Source organism: Pogona vitticeps, chromosome 3 (genome assembly GCF_051106095.1).
Source record: "Pogona vitticeps strain Pit_001003342236 chromosome 3, PviZW2.1, whole genome shotgun sequence".
Lineage (NCBI taxonomy): Eukaryota > Metazoa > Chordata > Lepidosauria > Squamata > Agamidae > Pogona > Pogona vitticeps.
In genome coordinates, this window is record NC_135785.1 from 134011564 (window position 1) to 134025254 (window position 13691).

At 35.4% G+C, this 13691-nt stretch overlaps 1 long non-coding RNA gene across 1 annotated transcript in view; it reads right to left on the bottom strand.

The window, feature by feature from the left end:
* LOC144588274 (uncharacterized) overlaps nt 1-13387 on the bottom strand; it is a 449425-nt gene extending 436038 nt beyond the window's left edge. The window contains exon 1 of the long non-coding RNA XR_013543765.1: nt 2710-13387. This is a non-coding gene — a long non-coding RNA (uncharacterized LOC144588274). The remainder of the gene's footprint in view (nt 1-2709) is intronic.
* Nucleotides 13388-13691: the final 304 nt, after the last annotated feature.

Sequence of the window (13691 nt, forward strand, 5' to 3'; positions counted from 1 at the left end):
AAATTGGGTTCAAGGACTTTGCCCAGACCTCGAGATCACTCCAAAGGATTTGGATATAGCTCATCGGATCGGGAGAAGAGTGAGATTCGTATCGTTTACAATAAAGACAGACGTTTTCCGTGCTCTAAACAAATTGCAGGAGTTAACATACGAAGGGGAAAAAGTTCAACTTTTTCAAGACCTTGCTGCAGAGAAAATATATAAACTTGGACAATGGAAAAGTTACACACAAGCTCTTCGGGAGAGGAAAATAATCTACAAATGGCTTTATCCGTTTGGACTATCGGTTATGATGGGAAATAAACGAAGAACAGCGACAAATATAGAGGAATTGCAACATCTTTTTCAAGATTTGAAAGTTCCCTTTCCAGGAGAACAGACTAAAGATGAACAGAGAAATCAAGCAGATTACACAGAAAAAATGCAGCTGCGGTGGAAGAGAAAGGCGAAATAAGTCATACAGCTGCACGCCCAAGGTCAAATGGGAGCTCATCTGTTGAGGATGATAATTAAGTTACTCCCAGAACTTAGTAAAAGAGCTGGAAGGATTTTTATATATATAGACTTCTAGCTATCAAAACTCATTTAAAAATATAAAACAAGCTAGTGTAATGTATCATTATAGTTCACGCTTATATGATGGTAAAATATTATAAAATGCTGTTTAAGATAAATATGTATGATAGAAGGTACTTTAGAATTTTTAGATAAGAAGCATATAAATTTAAGAATGTTTAGAATATATGTTTAGAACACTTTAATGTATTGACAAGTAAGAGATACAACAGTTACAAACATAGATAAGTTGTAATATGTTATAATAACATATGTATAGCTTAAAAGGGCCAGAGCGGGCATGGGGAAAGATCTGATCTTTTACAGGGAATGTTAAATTTTCTGGCTCCCTATAGTTCCACAGGGCACAGCTCAAACAAGAGCTGGGGACTTGTTCTCACTGACCATTGTTGGAACAGGGTGAGGGTGGGGGAGGTGGAAAAGGGTGGGAGGGAATTAGGCACAGTAAAATGGGTGACACTGAAAAGAAAATCAGAATGAATTAGACAATCTGGCTTAGTACTGTAAAACACGAATATAGACTGTATACCACAACATATATAAAATTCATTAGACAAATATTGATAAAGAATATATTTGTAAAGAAAGCATATAGAATGTACCTCTGTAATGATAGATAATCTTCAGATTTTTTCTTATAATGTGAATGGACTTGGTTCACCAGTGAAAAGATATAGAGTCATTAAGACTATTCAAAAATTAGGAGTAGATGTGTTTTTGTTACAGGAGACTCATCAAAATAAGAACAAGAAAGGGATAATTAAGCACCCAATGATAGGTGAAGAATATATAGCAAATGGAACGAACAAGGCTAGAGGGGTGGCAATAATCTTTATGAAGAACTCAAAATTTGAAGTAACTGATTATATGGGAGATCCTGAAGGCAGATATGTTATAGTAAAAGGAAAATTGGAAGACAAATTATTAACTATTGGTTCTTATTATGCCCCCAATATAGGTCAAGCAAATTTTATGCAGAGCTTTTTAAGAAGGGTGAAAGAATTTGCCTGGGGAGAAATTATCCTAGGCGGAGACACAAATTGTATTTTAAACAACATTGATACAACATCAAAAAATAGAAAGGTATCAAATGATGGTAATAAAATTAAGAAGCTATTACAGAGATCAGGTTTAATCGATGGCTGGAGGTATTTAAACCCTAAAGTGAGAGAATATACATATTTTTCTAAAAGATATTGTACTTATTCAAGAATTGATCACTTTCTTATATCAGAGACTTTAGCCCCAAATCTGGACAAAATACAGTTTGCCCCTGAAATAGCCTCTGATCATGCACCATTAAAACTTTCTTGGGTTAGTGAAGTAAGGAGTAAATCTAGAATTTGGAGATTGAGCCCTAATGTGTGTTTAAATATAGAAATCATTGGGAAAATAAAGAAATTTAAAAAATTTATGAAATAAAATCAGCATTGCTATGGGATGCCCTAAAAGCCTACCTAAGAGGATTTTTTATTATGGAAACCTCTAGAATAAAGAAAGAACGAAATAAGCTCCAAGAACAATTAGAAAGTAAAATAAAAAAATTAACAGAACAACATAAACAACTAGGAACCAAGAATATACTTAATGAGTTAACAAAAACTAGAGCAGAGTTAGAAGCATTGGATACTGCAAAGGTTCATACAGCTATGAACTACTTAAAGAGAGAATATTATGAACATGGAAATAAAAACACTAAACTGCTATCACATGCAGTTAAAAAGAGGACAGCAAAAAGAACAACTGTTTCATTAAAAACGAAGGAAGGAATAACGGTAAATTCGCAGCAACAAATACTCTCTACATTCATGGAATAATATAAAGATTTATATAAATCAGAAGTAACACCGGACATAAATACTAAAAAAATTATACAAACATTACCAATAAACCAAATTTTAGAGGAACATAAAAACTATTTAAATAGCCCAATAACAAAAACTGAGATAAATTCAGTTATCAAAAAACTTAAGAAAGGAAAAGCACCAGGCTGTGATGGATTCACAGCTGATTTCTATAAAGTATGGGAAGAAGATGTCATAGAACATCTTCTAAAGCTATTTAACTCAATTTTGGGAGGTGACAAAATACCAGAGTCATGGCACACGGCCAGAATAATAACTATATTGAAACCAGAAAAAGACCCAATGTTTCCTTCATCTTACAGACCTATAACACTGCAAAATCAAGATCAAATTTTTTTTCAACAATACTAGCACAAAGATTAAGTAGTTTTGTAACTAAATATGTTCATACAGACCAATATGGGTTTATGCCAGGAAGACAAATGCGTGATGCTATCCGGAGAGTATTGAATATTATATACACAGCCAATAAAGAAAAAAAGATGGCAATACTCTCACTGGATGCTCTTAAGGCCTTTGACCGGGTGGAATGGAAATTCATGTTTGATCTGTTGGAAAAAATGAATATGGGTAAAAACTTTATTAAAGTTTTAAAGGAATTATATATAGGAACAGGTGCTACGGTACTTATTAACGGATTGGAATCTGAAAAATTTACATTATTTAGGGGAACTAGACAAGGCGATCCCTTGTCTCCAATCCTATTTGCATTAATAATAGAACCTCTTGCGACAAAAATAAGAGAAAGTGAAAACATTAGAGGACTGTCCACAAAAAACAGACAACACAAAATTAATTTAAATGCAGATGATATGCTTCTCTTTTTGGAGGACCCATTAAAAAGAATAGAACATTTAAAAGAAATATTAGAGGAGTATAGTCAATATACAGGTTTAAAAGTTAATTTTCAAAAATCTAAATTATTATGTTTAAATATCCCTATTAGGGAACAAAATGAAATTAGAGATGCATCTCATTTAGAGTTATGTTATTCAAGTTTTAAATACTTAGGAATATGGGTAACAAAAAATCTTAATCAATTAATCTACAGAAATTATAAAAAATCTATTTACATTTGCAAAAGAAAAAATGACAAAATGGGTCAATTTGAACTTATCAATGGTGGGGAGAATTGCTCTGATTAAATCTTATATATTACCATAATTTCAATTTCTATTCCAAAATATCCCATTACAGCCAGATACAAAAAAAGTAAAACTATGGCAAGGAAAGCTAGAAAATTTTATTGCAGGAAAGGGAAAGAAGATAAGATTTATAAATAGTGTCAAATATAGACAGGGTCAAAAGGGGGGATTAGGAATACCACAGCTCCTAAAATACTATGAAGCTTTGCAAATAAACCAAATTATTAAACTTATACAAATTGATGAGACTTGTAAAAATTCAGACTGGGTTAAAATGGAAAGTGAAATGAAAATGGACATAGTAAACAAGTATATTTATACTACAAAAACAATTGGAAAAGGAGAACAAATACAGAACCCATTCATTTCTGAAACATTAAGGATATGGAGAAAACATAGTAAAACATTGGTCCCCCCAGTATCCCCTTTATGTCCCCTCATGGATCACCCAGATTTTAAGTCTAAAGAAAAATATGCACAATTTAAGGAATGGAAGTAAATTGGAATATATAGAATTAATGACTTATTCGAGTCAGGGGAACCACTCACTATCAGACAAATAGAGGAGAAAACAAAGCAAATAAAAAGCAATTGGCTACAAATAAAACAAATAAGAAGTTTCGCTACTCACTTACAACAAAAAACTGGCCTTCTAAGAACATTAACCGAATTCGAACAATATTGTATATAAAAAGATAAAAATAAAAAGAAAGGATTAACCTCACTAATATATAAAAGTATTATTGAAAAAGAATATGGTAAAGGTGGAGGATCTAAAACAGTGTGGGAAACAAATTTAAATATTAATATACCTGAAGAAACTTGGACACGAATCTGGAAAAAATATCCATATAAATCTATTTCAGCAAGTGCAAAAGAAACGGTTCTAAAGGTAGTGCACCGATGGCATCTGTGATGAGATGAGTTTTTGAGTTAAAATCTTTTAAGGCATATGGGGTTTGTAACTGAGAAATGAGCAAGAGAGGTTCCATCTTGTTTCTTTGTATAAAGTATCTTTGCTATGCTGACAGGTTGTTTTCTAGGTGAGCAGAAAGAATGTTATTCTGATAGCCTGAGAAAAGGACTCGGTGTGATTAGATGGGAATTGTTGTGACTCTTTGCGAAACCACAGTAAACCCAAATAACATCTGGTGTGTATGGGAAAGAAGTCATGTGGTGCGACAGGACTGTTTGCCTAGTAACGAACTGTGATTGGATGACATCGTGGGAAGGTGCGATAAGCCCCTGCCAGTTACTCTTGATAAAGGAACTTTTTGCCTATGGACATTGTCATTCAAGACCAACTCTTCATTCATTCGTGACACATGGGACTAACCTTTACTATACTGGATTACCCTTGGACTTATGGGCTTTTTCCTAAGGACTATGCATGGACTATTTCCTATGGACTGTTACCTATGGAATATCCTTTATGGACTTCTTTTCTTGAAATGCTTCATATGGACTATACTCTTGGACTTTTCTAAGGACAATGGGACTTTTACTGAATTTTTCTTTTTAGTACAGGATTCTTGTTCTACAGGATCACTGAGGACTATAGCCTTTTAATAACCTACTTGGATTATTTTGTTTTTACTAATGAATTACTGGACTGGAACTGTTTTTATTCTTTTTAATGGCTTTTTGTGTTTTTGTAAGATTTTTGAACACTTTTCTATTTTTCATGTTTTCTTTGCCTCACTACAGAGTTGTAACTAACCAGCACAATGCTAGTTTATTTGCTTTGGTTTAATTTGGCTTTGATACTTAGAAACATGCTTATTCTTTAATAAAATAAATATTATAAAAATCAATTGGTTTGCTGAACAGTACACTTGTCATAGGGTCATCTGAGAGTGCTGCCTCGGCCTAGCTTACTTAGAGTCCTGCCTGTGGTGCAAGATAAGTCTCAGGACTACAAAGCCCACATGGTTTTATTTCAATAATAGAGAAAGGGCACAAGGGCATCTTATGTGGGCAGACCTGCAAGATGGAGTGTTGTAGCATGGCTAGCTGAGTTTGGACTCACTCAGCCCATTTTAGCATGTGCAAACTCCTGATTGCTCTCTGTCCAGGCTTACACATGTGTTTTCAAACCCGTGTTTGCTGACAGCATCTATGCCCTACAAAACTACACAGAATTAATAAAGATATATCTGATAAATGTTGGAGGAACTGCGGTCAAAAGGGAACTCTGGAACATATGTGGATCTCTTGCCCCAAAATAGAAACTTTTTGGCTGGAGGTAATTAAATGGATAGAAACACTGACTAATCAAAAAATAGAGATTAATGAAACATTATTGTTATTTTCATTATTCACGGGGGGAAATGAGAAACTACAATATAAAGAATTAATTGCAAATCTCATAGGCACCGCAAGATCTGAAATAGCTAAAAATTGGAAAAAAGCCCAAGATCTCTCACTGCAAGCATTCACAAGTAAAATATGGCATACATTGTTGATGGAAAAAATGACGAATAAAGTTAGAGTACATAGAGGTGAAATAAGCCATAGTAAATTCACGGAAAACTGGAAGCCGATAAAATATGCCGATAAAATGGAGACATGTGGTTTGAAAAGAGACTTAGATTGTTGGTCAATTTTTTTAAAAAAGGTGATGGGTAAAGGTATATATGTGTGATTTGGAGAAAAGTGGGGAATAGTTTTGTATTTAATATTTGTAAAATGTTCGATTGTCTTTTCATTCTTTAGAAATAAAGAAAGAAAAAAAATGGAAAAAAAAGTCACAGCTCAGAAATGAAACCAATTCTGCTCTTTGTCTCTCGTAACCCTTCCCCCCAGAGAAACTGGCTTTTCATAAATCTATAAAGTCAGGGCTTAAGAACTTTGCATAATTTAACCTATGTATCTTTATCTGGCTACAAGGTGGATTGTAAATCAAATAACATCCTTGGGGTCCCCCCTCGTAAGACTTTAAGTGTGGAGTAGCTAATAAATCATGTGGGAAATCTGAGTAATTAACCTGCTGACTGCCACAGCCATGGAAGGAGAGGGAGAATCATCATCACAATCCTCAATGGATTATATCAAGGGACTTCAACAATGTCAATTTAACATAATCAATCATTTCAAGGCGGAACTAGAGGAGATCAGAACAGACTTGAAGATGACTTTTTCTGCTGTGCATGAAAAGATTGAATGCAAGGACAAACAACTCAACCAGATATTTAATGAACAGCCTTTAATGTCAGAGAGAGAGATGGCCTCAAAGCAACACAGACAAAGCATGGAATTTATTCAACAGCTACTGTCGTCAGAGAGAGAGTCTCCTTTTCTTCAAAAGATGCCTAAAAAGATGAAAGGAGGCAGTGAAGGGAGGAAAATCTCAAGACTGTTCTGAAAAGAAAGAATGTAAAAGGGGGAGAAATGGGCAAAGCTGAGGGCAGAAATTTACGATCAGAGATCGCACACAATGTTGCTCCAAAATCAAACCACTGACCACATGGAGATGAAATTAGTCAACCGTATAGAAAATGTCTTAAAGAAATATTATAGATGGCATTTTACAACTGGGAAAAAATGAATGAATAAAGGAGGCAAGAGGCCAATTTTGGTTTGATAAAACTGGAGCTGAATATACAAAGTAATATGACTAATATACTATAAGCAAATTTGGCCAGAGATGGAATTTAACGTTAGACAAGCACATGCAACCCATGAATTTTAGAAATTATGATGAATAATAATAGTGGGTACTTTGTTTGTGAGGCACGTACATTGAGACATTAAATATGTGTGATTATAATAGTGGCAATGTTGACAAGATTAGAGAGGCCAATCCCAGTTTGATGACACTGGAGTTGATAAATAAAAATCAGAAAGTTACTTGCTGAATAAATAATAGAAATCAATTGGTTTAAGATATATATAATTGACATATAAAGCAACATGACTAACATACTATAAGCAAATTCGGCCAGACATGAAAATTAAGGTTAGACAAGCGTAAGTGACTTATGAACTTCAGAAATGATGATGAATAATAATATTGGATGTTTTGTTTCTGAGGCATGTATATGGAAATATCAAATATGTGTGAACTACAAGAGTGATTATGTTGACAAGATTAGACATATAGTTTTCTGTTTATAAGAATGGAGATCATCGAGGAATGAATGGGCCTCTGTGGATATTATGGTGGATAAGTAATTTTAAAGAGGAAATGAGGAATGTTTATGATTAGATTTAGATGGATGGAAATGCAGATGAGAGAATTTACAAAATTTATTATAAACTTAGGATGTTAGATACTTAATTAGATACACAAAATAGGAATGTGGAATATAACATGTGTAGATGCACATGGATATATTATTTCTGTAGTCAGAATTTACATAATAGATAAGCTGGCATGGGAAATACCCCCGCCTGTATGTTCCGTTAGTCTTGTATGTTTTGTTAGTTTTATGTGTTATTGTTTTGTAGGTATTTGTGTTTTTTTGTAGGTATGTATGTTTTAAAAAATAATAAAATGTTAAAAAAAACAGAATGCACGAAAAAAAGAAGGGCAGTGCCAAAGAATGCTCCATCTACCATACAATTGCACTCATTTTGCTAGCAAGGTTATGCTCAAAATCCTACAAGGTAGGCTTCAGCAGTCTGTGGACCGAGAATTCCCAGAAGTACAAGCCGGATTTCAAAGGGGCAGAGGAACTAGAGACCAAATTGCTAACATGTGCTGGATTTTGGAGAAAGCCAGGGAGTTCCAGAAAAACATCTACTTCTGCTTCATTGACTATGCAAAAGCCTTTGACTGTGTGGACCACAACAAACTATGGCAAGTCCTTAAAGAAATGCGAGTGCTTGACCACCTTACCATGAGAAATCTATATTTGGGACAAGAAGCAACAGTTAGAACTGGATATGGAGCAACTGATTGGTTTAAAATTGGAAAGGAGTACGAGAAGGCTGTATATTGTCTCCCTGCTTATGTAACTTATATGCAGAATACATCATGCGAAAGGCAGGACTGAATGAATCCCAAAATGGAATTAAGATTGCAGGAAGAAATATCAACAACCTCCGATATGCAGATGATGCCACTCTGATGGCAAAAAGTGAGGAGGAATTAAAGAACCTCATAATGAGGGTGAAAGATGAGAGCGCAAAAAATGGGTTGAAGCTCAACATCAAACAAACCAAGATCATGGCCACTGGTCCCATCACTTCCTGGCAAATAGGCAGTGACAGATTTTACTTTCTTGGGCTCCATGATCACTGCAGATGGTGACAGCAGCCATGAAATTAAAAGACGCCTGCTTCTTGGGAGGAAAGCAATGACAAACCTAGACAGCAGAGACCTCACATTACCGACAAACGTTCGCATAGTCAAAGCTATGATTTTTCCAGTAGTGATGTATGGAAGTGAGAGCTGGACCGTAAAGAAAGGTGACCGTTGAAGAATTGATGCTTTTGAATTGTGGTGCTGGAGGAGGCTCTTCAGAGTCCCCTGGACTGCAAAGAGAAGAAACCAATCCATTTTGAAGGATATCAACCCTGAGTGCTCACTGGAAGGACAGAGCCTAAAGCTGAGGCTCCAATAGTTTGGCCATCTCATGAGAAGAGAAGATTCCATGGAAAAGACATGAAGGCAAGAGGAGAAGGGGACGATAGAGGACAAAATGGTTGGACAGTGTCATTGAAGCAACCAACATGAACTTGACCAAACTCCGGGAGGCAGTGGAAGACAGGAGGGCCTGGCGTGCTCTGGTCCATGGGGTCATGAAGATTCAAACATGACTTAATGACTAAGCAACAATAAATTGTTTTTGCAATGGAAAATTTTTGGGTATCATACAGATTAGCATAATATTTAGTTATTTTTTATTTTCTCTTTTTTTATATTGGAGGTCTCCATTTTCATCTTGTAGCTTCCTTATTGATCTTTTTTGTTTTTCTTTTTTCAGTCTTTTGGATAGCCATCTTCCAGGCTTGTTGGCACTCTCAATGAAATTTTGTTTAGCCATTTTAACTTGTTGAGCTACTTCTTCTGATTCTATTAAGTTTAATTTATGTTTCACTATCTCTATCTGGTTTTTAAGAATTTTCTTCTGCTTTTCTTTTTGTAGTTCTAGCTCCAGTTTTTAAAATTCTTCCTTCAGTTTTGTAAGTTGTTGGTTTTTGTCTTTGTTCTTTTTGGCTATATATGATATGGCTAATCTTCTGAATTATGCTTTGGCTGTATCCCAAATCGTTCAGAGGGATGTTTCCTCCTTTTTATTTTCTTTGGAGAACAATTCCATTTCTTTTTTGGTTCTTTCCACAAATTCTTTATCCTTCGGTATTCTCTGGTTTAAGGTCAATCTTTTCTTTTTTTTTTCTCCTTTCCACCGCAGCCCCCAAAAGGTCTGTTGATCTGCTACACCTCCTTTCCCACCTTTTAGTTATTCAATTATTGTCAGTATATCAGCAATACCTTATCATCAATAGTCATCAATAGTACCTTATCATCACAGCTCTATATTCAGTTTATGAGTTCACTAATAAAAGACAGGGGGCTACTCCCTGGTTATCTAGTATTTTCTGCCTAAGCAGGCTACTAGTTTTACAATTTTACAGTTTAATATAACAGAGCTTCAAAGGTTATTTCCACTTTTTGCAGATGGGGTGGCATTCAATCCATTCATATGTATCCAAATTTGATCAGATGGTCTAGAGTCTTTAATTGTAAATCCAGCTCAATCAAGTGCCATCAAGTTTGTTATTTACAATCCAAGAGTTAAGTGTCTGTAATTGTCTGTAGTTAATACAAACTGCAGCTCCCAAAAGAAAAAAAAACTTGGCATCAACCCCCCCAGCACAAGCTAAGCCCACCATCTTTCCTGTGCAACTTACAAAAAATTATAAAAAAATAAAACTTGGCATAAACCTCCCCAGCACAAGCTAAGCCCACTACCTTTCCTGTGCAATGCCTATTATTAATAATTGATGTCCAGACCATGTCATTTTATTTTTAAAATGTTTTTCATCATCATCATCATCATCATCATCATCATCATCATCATCATCATCATCATCATCATCATTATTATTATTATTATTATTATTATTATTATTATTATTATTATTATTATTATTATTATTATTATTATTATTATTATTATTATTATTATTATTATTATTATTTTAAAAAGTCCATCCATGCTTATTTAACACTGTCACCTGGGTTCATCTTATAATAATTTGTTAATACAACTACAATACATATTAAGCTCTTAATCTATACAACATACTTCTAACTTTGATAAAACAGGTTTCATGTTTGATAATATTCTGCATCTTCCTTTCCTTTCATTTTTGGTGTCAGTGTGTCCATTTCTGCGCAGTCCAGTATCTTTTAAATTATTTCTCGATATGAAGGTGTTTCTTCATTCTTCCAATATTTTCTTTAAGGACTTGCCATAGTTTGCTGTGGTCCACACAGTCAAAGGCTTTTGCGTAGTCAATGAAACAGAAGTATCTGTTTTTTCTGGAACTCTCTGGCTTTCTCCATAATCCAGCGCATGTTAGCAATTTTGTCTTTAGTTCTTCTGCCCCTTCGAAATCCGGCTTGTACTTCTGGCAGTTCATTAGCTCTGGAGCTAATTGTACTTGTCCTCTGCTCTTCCTCAGTAACATGTTGGATACCTTCCGACCTGAGGGGCCCATCTTACAGCATCATATCTTTTAGCCTTTTGTTTCTGTTCATGGGGTATTCTTGGCAAAGATACTGGAGTGTCTTGCCAATTCCTACTCCAGGTGGATTGTGTTTAGTCAGAACTCTCCACTATGATCTGTCCATCTTGGGTGTACCTGCACGTCATAGCCCGTAGCTTCTCTGAGTTACTCAAACCCCTTCACCATGCAAGGCAGCAATCCATAAAAGCCTCTATAAGTGATACCAATACTGGTGTTTTTGGTAAATTTGTTGAATAATCCTTTTCCACATTCCTAATAAAGCTCTTCTTACATGTGAATTAAAATGTTTTTGCTCTTTATCTTTTTTATACTATAGAAGAGCATGCCAACCGAGCTGCAAATCATGTCCTTCCAAATTGAGTAATCTATCATTTTCCAAAGTTATCCATTCCTTTATCCAGTCTAATACACAGGATTTATAATACAAAACCCAATCTGGAAGACCAAAACCTCCTCTCTGTTTAGCATCTTGCATTGTTTTAATTTTAATTGTGGATTTTTTACCTTGCAACACAAATTTCATAATTATCTTGTTAAGTTCTTGAAAAAAAAGGACTGTTTTAATATTATAGGAATTGTCTGAAATAAAAATAAAAATTTTGGCAGAACATTCATTTTGATAGTTGCAATTCTTCCCATCAATGATAACTATAATTTCTCCAATCTCTCCAAGTTGATCTGTATTTCTTTAATCAACTTCATGTAATTATCTTTAAATAATGTGCTTGTCTTCTTTGTGATTTGAATACCTAAATATCTAATTCTTTTTTCTTCTTGGAAGTTAGTCTTTTCTATTAGCTTCTGTTGTTCTTGTTCTCTCATATTTTTAACAAGTATTTTTTTTCCTTCTGGTTTATTTTCATTCCTGCCATGTCACCAAAATTTTTTAGCCTCTCCATCAAATCTTCTATTGAGTCCACTGGATCTTCCAATATGATGATTAAATCATCTACAAAGGTTTGGAGCTTATAAGGGGGTGGATGCTTTTGAGATGGTTCAGAAATTCTTCCAATTTTTCTTCATCGTGGCGCCAAACTGCACCCCTCGCACCCACAGTCTGGTTCCGATATGTGGATGACACCTTTGCAGTTTGGAGCCATGGTGAAGAAAAATTGGAAGAATTTCTGAACCATCTCAACAGCATCCACCCAAATATACAATTCACCATAGAAAAAGAAATAGAGGGCCAACTCCCATTCTTAGATGTCATGGTCCTATGCAAAACTGATCTCTGACTGGGACACAAGGTCTACAGAAAACCCACCCACACAGACCGGTACCCAGACAAAAACTCCAACCACCACCCACAGCAAAAAAGAGGAATAATCAAAACACTGGCAGACTGTGCAAATTGGAACTGTGAAGCTCGGTTTCTCAGCGCAGAACTTAACCATCTGAATTGGGCCTGACAGGCAAATGGCTACTCCAAAAATGAAATCACTAGAGCCATCAAACCAAGAAAACAACACCAAACTGAAGAAGAAAAACAGCCACCCACAAATAAAGCATTTCTGCCATACATCAAAGGGGTCACGGACCACAGGGGGAAACTTTTGAAAAAAACCACAACCTACAAACAGTATTTAAGCCCACCACAAAAATACAACAAATGTTACAGTCAGCAAAGGACAGAAGGGCACCCCTCACCACTGCAGGCGTATACCAGATACCTTGCAGTTGTGGACAGGTATATATTGGAACCACAAAACGAAGCATCCACACCAGAATCAAAGAACATGAGAGACACTGCAGACTAAAACAACCAGAAAAATCTGCAGTAGCTGAACATGCCCTAAAACAAGCTGGACATGAAATTCTATTTCAAAATACTGCAATACTGGACAACACCAGCAATCATTATGTCAGACTGCACAGGGAAGCCACTGAAATCCACAAGCACCAGCAGAACTTCAACAAAAAAGAGGAAAGTTTGAAACTCAACAAAACTTCGCTCCCAGCTCTCAAAAATACAGTGTTTAAAAGGTCAACAAACTACCCAGTCACAAAGACCAGGGATAACTACACACAAAAGACCAGCAAGTGACACCCATCAATCACAGTGACAGGTAATCTCTCCTCCTTATCACAATAATACACCCAGAACAAGACACACTAATCAACCATCTCCGGAAAAGGACAAATCCTATATCACAGCCATAAATACTCAACTCCCAAGCAAACCATACCAGAGCACAGAGTGCTGTTCTCTGAAGATGCCGGCCACAGAGACTGGTGAAACATTAGGAAGAACAACCTTCAGAACACGGCCAAAGAGCCTGAAGAAGCCACAACAACCAGTATGGAAACAACTTATTGGTGCAGTTAAAGTGAATGATATGTGAACCTTTTGTTATTTCACAAGATCAGTTACAAACAACCATTCAGTATGGGCAGATTGTCACAT